Genomic DNA, 5,164 nt, shown 5'->3' on the forward strand with positions numbered 1-5,164 from the left:
TTAAATTCAGTGAAGTCTAGTCTGTGTGTTGAGCTTGAGAAAAACAAACAACTTCATGAGGAACTAGGAAGAGTGATCTTGAAAAATCACTCAACTGGACCTGGTCCTCTAATGTTATCACTGCCATGTACACCAACAATGGGGGAAACAGGCAGGGGATTGGGTTCCAAAGGGAAAAGATTCCCTATAACCCTCATAGCAAGTATGTTACTGTACATGATAATTGTCTTTGCACTCACTGTGGCAACATTTGGCACTTTAAAGAAAATTGTAAGACCAGATTCCAGTCACAACAGAAAACATAGTTTTCGCTGAAAAAGTAACTACTGGTAGAGAACCTGGTCCCTCATATAAAAAATGCATGATGCCTGCTTGGACCAAAAGATCCCTCATTTACCCTTTTCCTCATTACAAGGGACCCAAACTCGTTTAGGTTCATAAGTCTAACTCCTAATTCTCTTGTGCAGGGAACAATGAAAGGAAGCAGCCTACAATGGTACATGGATAGTGGCTGGTCAAAGCACATGACTGGAAGTACAACTGATTTTCTTTCACTTAAAGCCCTGCAAGGAGGGAGTGTATCCTTTGGTAATGGCAAGAAAGGATACATTCTGGAAGTTGGAAGGATTGGGAAGTCTCTCTCACACTCAATCGAAAATATGTACTACGTGAACGGGTTGAAGTACAACTTGCTAAGTGTTTCCCAGATCTGTGACAAGGGAAACAAAATGGAATTTGTGTCACAAGTATGTACCGTCACAAACATAGTGACTGGTGAGGAGGTGGTGCTAGTAGCAAAAAGATACAAAAATATCTATGTTGCTGATTTTAAGTCTCTGCGGAATGGTGATCTCAACTGTCTAAGTGCTATTAACGATGATGCTAAATTATGGCATAGGAGGCTGAGTCATGCAAGCTTCACGTTGCTGAACAAATTGGTCAGGAATGACCTAGTTTGTGGTCTGCCCAAGTCAACTTTCAAGAATCACAAAGTGTGTGATGCATGTGTAAAAGGTAAGCAAGTCAGATCTTTATTCAAGCCTAAAAGGGAAGTCAGTACCTCAAAGTCACTTGATCTTCTTCACATGGATCTATGTGGACCCATGAGGGTGGCAAGCATGGGAGGAAAGAAATATATCTTCGTTATAGTCGACGATTACTCCAGATTCACCTGGACCCTGTTTCTCAGAACCAAGGACGAAATCTTTGAAGCGTTTGTTGCTTTCGTCAAAAAGATTCAAGTGAAGATGAGTAATAATGTAGTTTGCATCAGGTCTGATCATGGGACAGAGTTCGACAATGCCAAATTTGATGAGTTCTGTATTGAAAATGGTATCACTCATAATTTTTCAGCTCCAAGAACACCTCAACAAAATGGTATTGTGGAGAGGAAAAATAGAACTCTTGAAGACATGGTAAGGACAATGTTGATTGACAGTGGGATAGCAAAGAATTTATGGGCAGAAGCCGTCAATACTGCCTGCTACTTGGTGAACAGGTGCATGATCAGGTCCCTTCCGAACAAGACTCCATATGAACTGATGAATGGAAGGAAGCCCAAGCTGACACATCTAAGGACCTTTGGGTGTAAATGTTTTGTCCTCAACAATGGAAAGGAAGCTCTTGGAAAATTCGATGCCAAAAGTGATGAAGGAATCTTTCTAGGATACTCATCCCACAACAAAGCTTACAAAGTATACAACAAAAGGACTTAGTGTATTGAAGAGAGTCTATATGTGATCTTTGATGAATCTCACATCTCCTATGAGAAGGACAGACGTGTTGACCAAGATGGAGAACCTTTATCTGTTCCAGGTGAAGTTATCGACATGGCAAATGAAAAGGCAGGCATGATGAATCATGTCAAGGAATCCAGAAAAGATGATACAAATACATCTCCATCCTTTCGAGAGGAACCTGGCCCCACGATCACAACAACTGAAGCTGAAAATAGAGTTCTTGATGCAGTCCAAGGTACTCCACTTGCTGAAGTAAGAAGTAGCCAAGAACCTCAGTCAGATATACCTGAGTCCTCTACAAATGAGATTCAGGTACAAAACTGGAAGCACAAAAGCTCACATCCTCTTGACAACATAATCACCCCTCTTGACTCATGTGTTCAAACCAGATCAAGAGCCAGAAATTCACTTGCCTTTTCAGCCTTTCTTTCTCAAATAGAGCCCAAAAATATCAAAGAGGCGCTGAAAGATGCAGACTGGATCACAGCCATGCAAGAGGAGCTGCATCAATTTGAAAGAAACAAGGTATGGCACCTGGTCCCTCGACCTGCAGATCGAACCATCATAGGAACCAGGTGGGTATTCAGGAACAAACTTGATGAGTTTGGAAATACAACAAGAAACAAGGCAAGGCTTGTAGTTCAAGGCTACAATAAGGAAGAATGGATCGATTATGATGAAACATTTGCTCCAGTTGCTCGAATGGAAGCCATTAGAATTCTTATTGCCTTTACATCTCATATGGAGTTCACACTGTTCCAAATGGATGTCAAAAGTGCATTTCTAAATGGCTATCTGAAAGAAGAAGTCTATGTCAAGCAGCCTCTTGGTTTTGAGAGTCACGAGCATCTTGAGCATGTGTTCAAACTGGACAAGGCATTGTACGGGCTAAAGCAGGCTCCTCGGGCTTGGTATGAAAGGTTGTCAAAATTCCTTTTAGAAAATGGATTTACAAGAGGAAAAATTGACAACACTCTTTTTCTGAAGAAAAAAGAGAGGAATCTACTCATTGTTCAGGTATATGTTGACGATATCATCTTTGGAGCCACTGCTAACTCGCTTTGTGAAGAATTTGCAAAACTCACGGGGAGTGAGTTCGAGATGAGTATGATGGGCGAATTAAACTTCTTTCTAGGACTTCAAATAAAGCAATCTTATAAGGGAACATTGATAAGTCAGTAGAAGTACATCAAGGAGTTGCTGAAAAGGTTTCACATGGAAGCATCAAAAGTCAGCGACACCCCTATTGCCACAGCTACCTGACTAGACATGGATGAACCTGGTTCTCCTGTAAATTAGACCATGTATAGAGGGATTATAGGGTCACTCTTATATCTTACTGCAAGCAGACCAGACATTGTGTTCAGTGTGGGCCTCTGTGCAAGGTTTCAATCCAATCCAAAGGAATCTCATCTGAAAGCTACCAAGAGAATATTGAGATATCTCAAAGGAACGCAGGACCTGGTTCTCTACTATCCCTCAGGTGAAAGCTTCGATCTTATTGGGTATCCTGACGCTGATTATGCAGGATATATGGTGGACATGAAAAGCACGTCTGCAATGGCACATTTCCTGGGTTCCTGCCTAATCTCGTGGGGTAAAAGGAAGCAAAACTCAGTGGCACTCTCAACTACAGAAGCGGAATATGTAGCAACTGCTTCTTGTTGTGCCCAGTCGCTATGGATCAAGCAGCAGCTGGAAGACTTTGGAGTGTTCTCAGATTCTGTGCCTCTCCTATGCGACAATACAAATGCACTCAATATGGCCAAAAATCCAGTCCAACATAAGAGAACCAAGCACATTGACGTGCGTCATCACTTCCTCAAAGACAATGTTGAAAGGGACTCATTTGCATAAAATTCTGTAGCACCGAAGATCATATTGCAGACATATTTACCAAGGCCTTGAGTAGAGAACATTTTGAAAGAAATCGTCCGGCTCTGGGATTAATAAAGCCCAACTGAGAGCTTGGTCCCTCGATGATTGGCTATGAAAGACATGTTCAGGTAAAATTAGCTAAAAAGTATTTTCTGGCAAAGTTTAACTCATCTCTATACCGTTACAGGTAGACACGCATGATGATTACAGAGCAAATAGGCAGTTGATGCAGTTCGCGCTGGTAAAAAGGGCAAAGCTTACAGATGCAAGATTTGTCAGGGAACCTGGTTCCTCTGACACAGGTTAGTAGTTTCTTTGTTCTCTCATACACAATTTTGAACGGATAATACAAGTGTCATGTCATCAGTGCGTCAGTTTCTTTTCACTGCGTCTTATGAACCCAAACATCTTACCCGATAATTATCGACCCGACTCCTAAAACTACCGCCCTTTCTTAATCGGTCCCTCATATATCATAACTTCATCTATCACTGTTACAACTCCTCCCATCAAACTTCAAAACCCCATTCTTTTGCCTCTCTTCAAACTGCCAAATCCCTTCTTTTCTTCTCACCATGGCTGAAAATCAAACAACCTCGAGTGCTCCAAGTGACATCCCCATTGAATCTTCACCTGTTGATACACCCATATTAGACTCCTCACCCCATACCACTGCAAACCAAAACCCTAGGACAGAGTCACCCCTACATTCCATCTCCTCTCCTGCCACTCGAGTTCTGGTTCTCATAGGAGTCGCAAAATCTCAACTCCCAAAAGATTTGTAGCCTAAAGCCCTTCTCCTACTTCGCCGGAAAAAGGGAATGAACAGAGTACTGCTGACAAAGAAGAAAATCAGGCATTTTCAAGCTCGCCTATGAAAAAGAGGTCAAGGGTAGATCCGACTGATAGTTCCGAGAAGCTTGACTCAACAAAGACTGCTCCTGATCTTATGTCCACAGGTAACACTCTTTTCTCTACTGAGTTTTCCATGGATGTACAAGAAAAAGAGGCAATAGAGAACATGTTGTCCATAGCTCATGAAGGGGTTGTTATAGAAGGAGATGATGATGGTTTTGGGACTCATGGAGAAGAGTATAAGACTGTGAAAGAGGATAAAGAGCTTGTGCCTATTGAACAATCGGCACATGACAATACTACTGGGGTACCAAATGAGGGACCTGATTCCTCCTAGGAGGATTTAACTCATGGGTCCTCTCAAGAGCCCCAGGTCAGTGTTGACCCTGCTCCCTCTCCTTATTTTGATGTTGAGCCTTTGGGTGTGCGGTGATGCCTGAGGAAAGATCTGTGTCCAGAGAAGAAAAATGTGTTGGTGAAGAGGATTCTGATGATATATTGATTGCTAGCTTGACTAGGCGTAGACCAATGGTTGCTCAAGAGTCCACTCCTAAGCGATCTACTACAAGGTTGCAAAGGAAGGATGCTCTTGAGTCTGAGCTTAAGAACAGCCAAGCTAAGTCAAGGAGAAGAAAATTAGTGAAAGATGGGAAAGTTGTGAGCGAGAAGTCACTGCTAGTTGTGAATGTGGA

The 5,164-nt window shown here is 42.2% G+C and overlaps 1 pseudogene; it reads left to right on the forward strand.

The window, feature by feature from the left end:
• Positions 1 to 659: 659 nt before the first annotated feature.
• Positions 660 to 4,809, forward strand: LOC142172127 (uncharacterized; annotated as a pseudogene).
• Positions 4,810 to 5,164: the final 355 nt, after the last annotated feature.

The sequence above is a fragment of the Nicotiana tabacum genome, chromosome 17, assembly GCF_000715075.1.
Source record: "Nicotiana tabacum cultivar K326 chromosome 17, ASM71507v2, whole genome shotgun sequence".
NCBI classification, from domain to species: domain Eukaryota; kingdom Viridiplantae; phylum Streptophyta; class Magnoliopsida; order Solanales; family Solanaceae; genus Nicotiana; species Nicotiana tabacum.